This window comes from Netta rufina (genome assembly GCF_964035555.1).
Source record: "Netta rufina genome assembly, chromosome: 5".
NCBI classification, from domain to species: Eukaryota; Metazoa; Chordata; class Aves; order Anseriformes; family Anatidae; genus Netta; species Netta rufina.
The window spans coordinates 60,174,937-60,187,066 of NC_140128.1; positions in this window are offsets into that span (position 1 = coordinate 60,174,937).

Here is a 12,130-nt window from a genome sequence, read left to right on the forward strand (position 1 = left end):
CCCTGAGCTCATGTTACTGTCTGGATTAGCAAAACTTCAGACTATTAAATTGTCTGTATTCTCCAGGCATTGCTGGGAGTTTGGTTTCCTCACCAAAGTAAGCTTTTATTTGTCACAGTCAAGACTAGCAACACAACATAGGTACAAAAGAACATAAGTAAAAGCAGCATTGAGCTGGTTTTTGGCCAAACCAGCAGAATATTGGCTTTGTAGGAGAGCAGAGATGGCCAGAGCCTGCACAGTCAGGCTTCATCACTTTGCAGAGCCCACCAAAACAGATATATTTACACTGCCTCCACCTAATTAATACACCCTGCCAGACCCAACCTCGCAGTCTTCAGCCTGCACATGCAAAGCAAGACCCCAGTTTGGTCAGCTTGTACGACTCAAGGCAGATAAAAATGACCTCAAAAGCCAAGCTTGATTCATGGACTGCCTTTAGAACATCCCTGGGAGGATGACTGATTGGTCATGTTTACCTTTGGCACTGCAAAGCACTTAACATCAGTTTGGGAGAATCGCAGCTTTGTAGTTGTTATTCTAATGGGCTTCAAGACAGGAGTATTTGTTTAGGAGCACGATAAGAGTTTTCAGACCACTGGCTTCCTGGGCAAGTCTCTGAAAATCTAGCACAACACACTCAAAGTCATGGTGTTAAATTTGTTCTGCAGAGCATTACCTCTCCATCAAATTAAAAATAAAAAAAATAAAAATAAAAAAATAAAAGAATCCTACAGTGTTTAGCCCACAGCTGTCCCAAAACTGCCAAACTGGAGGAAGAAGCCTGCAGCTAAGGTACGGAAGAGAAAAGGTTGAGAGCAGACTCTTCTGGTGACTAATGCGGCTGAGATAAACATCTCGATGCTCGCTAAAACATACAGTATCACACGCAGATTAAAGGCTCATTCGGAGATTTTGCAAGCAGCCAGTGACTCCTACCCAGCCATCTGCCCAGAAAGGGCCTCTGAGTTGTCAACCAATCCATTTCCCCAGTGCCACAGGCTGGGCGATACCGATCTCTGCTGTGTTTTGTTAGCAGAGCTTTGAAGTAGGAGTCTCTGCCGCGGCAGCAGCCCCCTTTAGGGAAAAAAGCCACGGTCTAGCCAGGCTCTTCACCAGTTGGCCAGGTATTAGGTTCTTTTTCCCAGCTTCGGGGCAGCCCTGTCACTAACCTTTTCCTCTGACCTTTTGCAGGGAGCCTTCTGCTCGTGGCCATCTGCGTCCTTTTCTTGTAAAGCCTTCACCTGAGCGTTTGCAGCAAGCAACTGCACACACACACTGGTTTGCATCAGTCACAAAGGCTGTAAGCCTCCAATTAACCACCTCATGCCTTTTAATGATACAACGCTCAACAAGGAAGAGAATTAGAGGGAACATCCTCAGAAGTGGTTTGCAGCAGGACAGAGCTGTCTTTATTACTGTTTATATTAGGGAAGCACGTAGGAAACTCAGCTAGAGGCTGTGAAAACAAATAGAGAACTTGGGGAATTAATTTAATATGGAGAATTTATAGTCTATAGGACAAGACAGAGTAGGTGGATGAGGTGTAGGGTAATGAGGAGAACACAATGATTTTCTAAGGATCAGAATAGCCTGCCAGCATCCTCCGCTCACCTCTGCCAAGTTCCTGTGTTCTCCTTCCTCAACACCACTTCAGGAGTGTGAATGCTGGCGGAGGCCTCTGCAGCAAAGGCAAGTACTTCTCTGACAGCCAGAAGACCCATGCAGCACAGCGCAGGGGAACGCATTGTCTTCATCTTCAAAAGATAGCTGGAGATACTGCACCTGCTCAGAAGGTTTCAGGCAAAACAGCATTTCAGAGGAATTCACCAATTCAGCAAAATCTCAACAAGGTGAGTCAATTTTGCCCAGGTTCCCATGAAACTCGCACAGGGCTCCAAACATCAGAAACCTGCTGAGTTTCCTGCCTGGTCACCCATCTGGTTCCTCCACCGTTCGGGTTTCCAGGGCCCTAGGGCAGCCTGCTGCAATGCAGGCTGCTTCGCAAGAGGGGACTTCAGTGCTCCCACACCTCTCCATTTGGGTGTCCTAGGTGTTAGACTGCCTCAGGGGCAAACACAAGTGCATCCACAAGTGGAAAGTCCATGAAACCAACCTGAGAGGCTCGGTACTCCAAGAGATCAGCCCACAGTGAAAGGTGATGCACGGTTTCCTTCTGTGGAATTCCTACCTGGTTGTGTTTTGCTCTGGTTTGGAAGGAATTGAGCCTCCTCAACCCAGAAGCATCATTTTAAGCCCATTTCTAACTGCCTCGTCAGGGCAGCTGAAGCCTTTTCCCCCTCAACAACAGCCCTTGCGACTCAGGGAAGGTGTCAGAGGCAGGGATGAAACACAGCAGGGATGTACAAATCAGTCAAATCTGAATTGCCTGATCTGGAGGGCAGATGATTCAAACCACCTTACGGTCCCACGAGCTCCCCAAGGCAGCAGAACAAGGTGAAATCTGAATTTTCTCCATCATCTTCCAATGGAAATACTTTGTCCATGGAGGAGTGCACATCTGATGTTAGGAGTGACCACGGGGCCCTGGGTCTGATCCCAGGGCTCACACCAGCTCATCAGACTCACAGACAGAGGAAAAAGGGGGAAAATAAAAGATTCACTGAGAAAAATAACTGGGTAGATAGTTTTTTTTTCTATGATTTGCAAGAAAACATGGGGAAAGAGGGCAGATTTTTGAAAGACTGAGATGAGATAGTACCAAGACAAAAGGGATTGAAGGTTACTTAAGGTATCTGAAAGGTTTCTTGTTCTGCTTCACGTGGTGCTGGACATTTCTCCCTGGTCATGAACCAAGAGATAGCAGCAGCTGCCCTGCACAGGCTCCTTTGCTTACCCTGTTCAATCACCATCAGGCTCCACCAGGAGCTCAATTTTATCAGTGCCATGAGAAAAACATCTCCGGACATCTGTGTTGTTCCTAAAGACATCCTGCTATGTGTCAAGCAAGTGCCAGGGCTCCTCCTGGGGCTGCAGCCGGGCGTGCTGTGAAAGCTGAGAGCTCCTGAGCACGCCGTGGGGACGTCCTCCTGGGAAACGTCTGCGGGAGACACTGACACCAGCTGTGGGGTTATGTGGGGCTTGAGCAACAAACCATCTGTCAAGACCTGCTTATTAGGGTGTTTACTCACAAAATTGTCCTTTTCATCACTGCACCATAAGCGGTTTCTGAATGCAGCCCTGACCACCAAGAAAACGGTCCCACGGAGTCAGTCAACAATGAGAGGGGAGCCAGCGGCCAGAGGAATCATTTCTAGCACAAGGACCAGCTACGTTTTGCCCAGCTTCACAGCTCATACTTGTCCATTTTGCTACCCCCACTAACTGCAGGTCGGTAAATTATTTGGGGTTTTAGAGTAACATCAATGAGGATCCTTTGGCAGGAGAAAGGTTCTTTTGTTTCCTTCCCCATGTTAAAGCGTTGACTCTATGCTAAACTGTAGGGATTTATCTTATTTTTTTTTTAACTTACTTTGCTGTCTTTCCTGTCCACATTGTGATGCTTTTGTTAAGAAGATAAAAAAGGGTGGAGAAAACACATGAGAGAAGAATGAATCAATGAATTAATGAATAAATAAATAATCTGCTCATCTTTTTTCCAATACAAAATCCATTGATCATCTGTAATGAATCCGCAAAGTTCACCTAGACCACACAAGTGCTGTGCTCTGAAGTCATGAGGAACACTCCCTCAGCTGAGTGACTTCAGACAAGAGTGATGAGCACAGAGGAGGAAAGTTAAACAATCCTGCTTTTCTGGCAGAGGAGGGAAGGGAGGAAAGCTCAGAACACCTGCAGGACTGAGTGAGCCTGAGCGACCTACCTAGGGTGATGGTGGGCCTCTGTAACAGCCCAGGAGGCAGCCACATGCTTGGAATAAAGCATCAGTGATGCAGCAATAAAAGCCTCTCCCGTGGCTAAGACCATCCTTCAAGAGTTGAGTCAGAGATCAAGACAGGAAAAAGAAAGCCGTGGGGACCACAGCAGAGATCACTATCTCCATGGCAGGACTAAAGGCAAGGGAGGGGAGGGGAAGGAACTTATCGTTTAACAGCAATAATAAAGATTTCTGAGTGTTTTTCCTCTCAAGGCTCCTGCGGTGCTTGGTCCCAGAGATGGTAAACCAGAACAGAGAAGTGGTGTCCTACAGGCTGCTCAGGCAGAGTGGCAGTAGGTAGGGCTGAGCTGATGAAAGTCCTCTAAAAGCAAATTTGGGGTTTTCCGCAGATGTGAATACAAATCTGAAGCCCTCTGCCTGCCCCATTAACCCTGGTGAAACATTTAACCTAAATCTCCCCTTTTTCAGTCTAACTGCACCCCCTGACACAGAGCCCCTCCCCAGCTGTCCTGCAACACCTTTTAGGCACTGGCAGGCCCCTGTAAGGTCTGCCTGGAGCCTTCTCTTCTCCAGGCTGAAAAACCCCAACTTTTCCAGCCTCTCTTCATAGAGGAGGTGCTCCAGCCCTCTGATTATCCTTGTGGTCCTCCTCCTCCCTGCTTGCACACATATAAGCAGGATTTAGCCCCAAATTCCATGGCTGAGTGCACAAATTATGGAGGGAAGAGAGAGGGAGCAGCTTGGCTCCACTGTCTCCAGCAGATCCCCTCCTGATCCTCCTGCTCCAGGCTCTCTCTCTGCCCATGAGCTTCTTTACCCCAGCACCTGCTGTCCTTGGGCAGCACCCAGGGCCTCCACAGCGGCGGGGAACAAATCACAGAGCTCAGACAGGACCAAAATGGGAACTGGTAATTAGGAAGAAGAGACAAGAAGAAGATAGGAGCCACCCAAGGTGCTTGGAAGCACCAGCCCCCATCATTTACTCTCCATGGAGAGGCAGCCTTTGAACAGCACTTGTGTTCCCCTTGCCAGTCTCAGCCATGACCACGAGTTCTCCTAGTAGGAGCATCTTCACCCTGAGTGCTCAATAGAAATAGTCATATCGAAAACTTCCAGTCTTGATATCCCCACCAGAAAATATCTGGGGTTATCTGGGGATTGTACAGCTAGAGGGTTGCTGTGTCCTGTGCAGCACCATAAGACAGCGGTGTGTTGACAAGATACCTTGTTCCATGCTTGGCTCTCAGAAGATGCCTGTAAAAAAAAAAAAAAAAAAAAAAAAAAAGGACGTGATGCGGATGGGAAGGGGATGGTTTCCTTTTCTCCTGAGCAACTGAGCATCAAGGAAAACCCTATCATGAGCTGTTTGTCAGGAGAAACAAGCCAGAAATTCAGTTTCATACAGCATTTGTGCCTTAATGCCAAGCCACAATTTATATCATTAAGAAGAAAAAGAAAAACAGCGAAGGAAACACTTACCAGCGTGAACGTGGTGTCTGCAGTAGCCTGGAGGCGTGAAGGTGGCGTAAGCACTAGCAGTGGTTGGGATATCCAGGTCAGTACCCGGCACTGCCCTTGACCTCATTGGCCACCAGGTGAGACGGCTGCTCGCGTGATGCAGGCAGGTGCAGCTCCCGGGGCTGGTGCCGTGGCCTCTGCAAGCTGCTCCGACTGGATTTACAGACTGCTCTCTTATCAAACCTGATGGATTTCCTCTCCCACTCCTTTCCCAGCCCTTGCCTCGCACTAGGAGACAGAGAGCATGACACAGCACAGAAGACTGACCTTAGGTCTAGAAAGAGAAGGATTTCACTGAGCTTTTGCCTTCCAAGGCTCTGGATTTTCAGCAGACTCCTACTCTTTCCCGAGTTTTCCTTCCCAAGAGAAGAGCAACCTCTGGAAATGGTGTCAGTCAAGAAAACTGTAATGTGATACAGGTCTAACCCACTGAAACACTGGGAATGTCTCATTTTACAGTGGGCCCTTCCAAGAGGAAACCAACCCACTGTAAATAACGTGTCTGGGAAGAGAAGACAAACTTTTAACCCTTCCCTAACCTTTACTTTTTGCTCAGTCAAGGTGCAGCTTTCCTTGAAGCTGTGCTGTCAACCTCTCAATGCTTCCAGGCTCCGTTCTCCAGTCCAGGTAACCCTGACACCCCACTGTTTTGCTAATCCCACCACCCAAAACTGAGACTCAAGTAAGATTAGCCAGGTACAAGAATGAGTGTTGGGTCTCAGAAGGCTTCTGTGTGTGTGCCTGGACCTCTCTGCCCAGATCAATCTTCCACCTCCATCTGGGCACCTGAGGGAAATGTCACATGCAGAAAGGGTCATTCTGCCTCCTCCCCTAAATGCCATTCCCAGGGCTTACAGAAAGGGGCTACCAACACAGAGCACAAGCACGTTCCCTCTTACATATCTCTAAGTGTTTTAGCTCAGTCACCTCAAATACAACAAATAACAAATGCATCTCTCCCTTTAAAAGACCTTCTATTCTATTATTGGTTAAAATACAGGCTCAAGATACTGCTCCTCCTGCGTACAAGTGAATGGTTTGAATCAAGTTTCACCGTACAGGGTCTGGCTCTGAAGAGAGAGCAGGGACTCCACCAGGGAGACCCTCCAACATTATCCAAGAGAAGTCACCGGGACAGCCTGTACAGATATGTTTCATCGGGATGCTTGTAAAGACAAGCTTAGAGACCTTGGTCCACCAGCACGTGCTTAACTCACTCCTAACTGTGAAGTACCCTGAGCATGTGCTGAAATGCTTCGTTGAGTCAGAATGGGCTTAATCAGATGCTTAAACACTTACTGCATGAGTACTTCGGAAATTAAGATTGATTGGGTCCTTGTCCCCCCCGTACCTCAAGCTTCCCCTCCAGAAAAGCCCATTTCTTAAAACGTAAGGCTTACAGAGTGCAAGGAGACCCAGGGAACATATTTTTCAACAGGTTGCAAGTTTTCCAGCTTCCTGCCCTTGACCACAGAAGACTTGAACCTTTCTGGGGGGAAAGCACTTAATCTGCTCGCAAAGCCATTACATCATGATGTAAGAGTCCAGATCATATACATTTTCCTTCAGTAATGTCATGAAAACCTTAGTTTTCAGGACTTTCAACTCCAACTCCTTTAAACAGAACAAAAGCCAGATTTTCAGAGCTTGGCTCCGTGACATGAAGTTATTAATGTTAATATATTTTATTGATCTTAAAGGAATACAGCATGGAAACAAAGGCCATTAATAGAGAGAGGCTCTGCTTACATTAGCAAGGCATTCCACACAGAAGGAGCAGATCCAAACTGAGGGCCCCACAGGTACAATATATACAGTTCGTGTGTTTACTTCAGCCTAGATTTACTCTGCTCCCCAGTGTCACTTGGACCAAATTTGTCCACATCTTTTCATTAAATTTATCCACGTTTTTGGACTGGAAGCTGTTCTAAGGAGCCATCACTGGTTCAGATCCCATGCTCCTGCCCAGGTAGGAGCACATTTCCTGAGCCCCTGGAGTGGAGTGTCTAGGTTAGAGGCTCAAAGGCGTCTAGCATGCTCCAAAACTGCTCTGCTGTCCAAACCAAAAAGGCACAGATGTAGATACAAACAGAGAAAGAGGAAAACTCTCCAAGGACAGCAAAATCCCAAGGCAAGGTGCACTAAATGCCCAGTGCTCTGCCACTACTACATTTTGTTTGGGTTGGAGGTCATCAGCTAGGGGTGGAAGAGCACACATCCCTCCCTCCTTTCTGTAATACCTTGTCTATCCCCTTTGAACTTGCTGACATTATATGTGCTCTGCTATTCCCTGTGGCAGCACATTCCTTGCTGTGAAAAAAAAAAAATGCAGTTTCTGTTATACCATTTAACTGATCTCCCACTTGTTTCTGTACATCTCCCCTCATGACAGCACTGTGGGATTTTTAAAACCCAGAGCAATTGTTTCTTGCCAGAGTGATCCACCTATATTATTTTGCCAAATTAAAATAAATAAATAAATAAAAATCATGCCATGCAAGGAGCATCAACACAATTCCTTGGAGTTTCAGGAAAATTCACAGGAAAAGTAGACTGGTCTGGATTTTGCAGATTGTTTCCACTGGTTTGCAGTCTCTGTATCCTCTCTGTACTGTGCACAGGAACTGTAAAATCAAGAATTATGTTGGAAAGCTTTTTTTGTGCTAGCAGCTCAGTTATATGTATGATTGTTGGCTGCTCCAAAGGTACAGCTAAATGCTGAATTTAGCTATTAAATACATCTTTAGGCATTTCTGCTTCCTCACAATTTTCATGTCCTTGTTCCCTCCTGCAAGAAAAAGCACATTGAGGGAGAGCCATGCCCTGTGTCGTGAATCATCTGCCGAATGGCAATCACAGCTAATAAAAACCTTCTTTGCTCTTTGTGGCAGAAAAGGATGCAGGTCCCTCAGGGATGGCTTTGCTGGCTGCCACCTGAGGAGCTCCTGACCTTTCTCAGAGCCAACAAACAGATAGATTTGGGATTAATGAAGGTAAAGGACTCTGTTGGGGGAAATCAGTTGTCAGTCCTTATCCAGGATGAATCCCACGTCAGGAGAAAAACTGGAAAGCTTTTAAGAGATGGACGGATTCTTTCTGAAGGCACAGAACAAGGAAAGCTGCAAAGGCTGTGAGCTGAAGCCTCTCTGCAAGAAAGAGTTGGGATATGAAAGGGAAAAAACAGACACGGGAGATTGGAGCTTATCACTTGTCCCAGTAAGGCTGTTGCAGGACTTGACCAGACAGTTAAAGCACCTCATCCACTGCCACTGCTGAAAGTGGCCTTAATCATTTCAAGAGCACTGAAAAAAATGAAGCACAATCCCTCAGAGGATTCAGGCTAGCCCAGTCCATTTTACCAATCTCAGCATTAGACTGAAACACTTCCTTCTTCCAGCCTTTCCTGGAAATACAGATGAACCAGAATCAGAACACTGCGCTTAAGGGCTCTCTGTTGCCACCTTCCTTCAGCCCCTGCTGTTCCAAACCCTTGTGACACCAGTGGATTGAATCTCTCAGGACAAGAACAAGGTCCACACAAAGTCCTGCACAGTTGGGATGTCTAGGCAAAAAGCCCAGACGTCTCTCTGACCCCACACACAGCAGGGCCAGCTTGCTTTGTGGTCCACTGACCCACAGCTGTGACTGGGCTTATGGTGCATAAGACAGACCCTAAAAGCCTGCTGTGACACTCTCATATCCCGTGTGAATCACAGCACCTCGAAGTGTACATGATGCTGAACCCTGCACTAGAGGAGATGGTACTTCAGAGATGCACAGTGACACTCCAGGACCTAACTCAGAAGCACTCCAGCTACGTTCCTTATGTTAAGCGTGCGCTTCTGTCCTTTGCTGCACTCGGTTATACATGCAGCACAGGGATATAAACCCAAACCTCCTCACCATAACCTGTCCTCACCTTGAAATAGGCCCCAGTGCACTGAAGACAAACCTCGCAGCTTCAAACTTCCAGAGACTACCATAAACACTGTGGATAATTAAAACACGAACGTTATGAAAAGTACATTGGCAAGGACTCAAGGCTGTGGAGCTGGAAAGCCAGGTAGCTTAAAGAAGTGCCAGATATTTAACTGCTCTCCAAGTTTTGCAGATGTTTTTCAACCTAACATTGCAAAAACTTACTAACATAGATGTGTTTCCTAAATCAGAACCAGAGAAAAGAATGTGTGCTGTGTTTTGGGACAATATCAAGTACTTTTCCAGCACTGTAAGATTTTTATTAAAAAAAAAAAAAAAAAAAACTGGGGGAGAGAAGGGAAAGGGGGAGATGTAGGCCTGTTTAAAGGATTCTGGATGCTCACCTAAATCACGTAGGAAAAGGAAAATTCCTTTTCCAAACTGAAATGACTCAGATGCAATTAAAACAGAGATAGCATCGGCACATTTCCCCATCTGGTATTAAGCTACCCTATGAGAGTGCTGCAGAATGCAGTGGTTGCAGCTGATGCAGTTTTAGTGATATTTAGATGGAGAATTTCTTGTTATTTTACTCAATTACCTAAACTGATATTATTCAGCAACTCACTTCTGGAAACCAGCCTCCTGCACCCGCTAAGAGACAATATGCTATAGCACTGTAATTAAGAATTCATCTTTCCAAAGCCACTGGTCAGTTTTCTTCCCACCAGCAGCTCCTTTGTAGCCACAGAGACAGTGCACGTCTGCAGATCCTCTCTTTTACTCAACTACACCTTTGAGGAGATTTACAGGGATTTGCATGTGTTTTTCTTGCTCAAAGAGAGATTATGTGGCATGATTAAGAGAGATTTTAGGAAAGAAACCACGAGCTTTGACAAGCTTCTTGACATTCCCTTTGTTTGATATAACACCCATCAGTTATTAACAGGGATGTGTTGAGCTGCTGATCAGCTTCAGTAATGCTGTGTTTTATAACAAACATTTCTTCTCTCCGCTCTCTGTAGCAGCAACCATTGTCCAGCAACTTCTGGAATAATTATTCTATATTTTTTATATGCACATAACATATAAAATGTATATACTTACATATACACACACAAGTTACCCTTCCATTTTAAAGCTACAGGAGAGTTGATTTAAAGCAGGAGATTGCTCCTGCTTTAACAGGAGCAACCAGCTAAGGTGAGTTACAGATTCTCCTGTATCATGGGAGATGGACATGTAAGGACTTCGTGGGTCACTGCATCTAGAAACTTATGACCATACTGCATGACCCCATACAGAAAGTGACGTTTCTCTACTAAAATAATAATAATAATAATAATACGAGAGACATCAGAGATAGTTAGGGATTTAGTACAGTCTGCAAATTACAGGATGAAATCCACCACTTGGACGAAAAGTGTTACCGCTGTCTCAGAAGCTGTTCCTAGAGACATTTAACTGTTGGTGGATTTCTCCCTCCCACATTTTCAATGCAAGGAAACCTGAGAAAGTACCATTCTGCTTTACAGGTGGGTGACAGCAGGAAGGACACAGAGGAACCACAAAGGAAGGCATCTGTCCAGCCAGGTTTGCTATGGACCAGATGGGCTGCACACATATCCCTGAAATTCCTAACCATCACAGCATCCATGCTAGTTGTATGCCCACTGCTTCACAGATCCCAGAGCAGAAGATGAACCTGCAGAAAGCGGCCCATTCTCTGGCCCAGCTCCATCAGACATGCCTGCCATAAACCCCCAGCCATCCCACAGACAACATACAAAGTTGTTGCTGCAAAGGGAAGCAGTGTTGTCTGCGGTTAGCTCCTTTCTCCTTTGCTGGCAGAGACTCACCTCCAGTCCTATGGGAAGAAAGAAACTGAGACAGAGTCCAGTGGGTGACACAACTGTCACTTCTTTCTCATAACCTTGTCAGGTTTGTGCCACAGCCAGTTTCCATGCCTAAAGAAGGCACCGGGGACACCAAGCCTACAGTCCTCTACCCAGCCCAGCACCTGAGCATGAAGCTTTTGGTGATTCGTTTACCGGCCACTTCAGAGGGACGCCCGTTGCATTACACAGATCCATTTGGTTACAGAAACCTACCATCTGCCCCTCAGTTGTACTAACCAAAGTCTGCAAGCACCCTGAAGCAAGGAGGATTAATATTACATTTCCATCTGCTCCGCAATGTGAGCTGCCCATAAGCAACAACCTGAAGACATCTCCGAGCTCCTCAATCCCATCCTGCCCTTAAAAAATGCAAGCTACTGCAAGAACAACAGGAGCCATGACAATCCAGTTCCCTCAAAGCACAAATCACATACACAGCAACATTTTAAACTTGCTCCATTTCCTGCATGACGAATTCCAGGGAATGTTAACAGGCCACATTAAAGACACACCGAGGTGGTGACAACGCCAATACAAAACCATTGACTGGCACTGCCCCAACGTAACAAACTTTAAAAAAGTATTAAAACAGACTGTTTATTACAGCATATGATGTGTTATATTAATTTACACAATGATATATATATAAAAACAGCCATTGATGATGTACAGTAAATTGGACATCAACGGGAATATTAAAACTACTGATACTCATGCACGTGACATGCATATGTTTTTTTTTTCAAAAGCAGTTTTACACAATATACTGAAGCTACTAAGCCTTGGTCAGCTGCTCCAACAGTTTATTCTGAACACCACCACAGTCCACACTGGGACTCCCAGGAAATCAGAGCAGAGTGCACTCCAGAGAAGGCAACTTGACCTTGGAGACAGATTTAAAAAGGAGCCCTTTCCTCATGGAAGAAGGTTGGGGGAG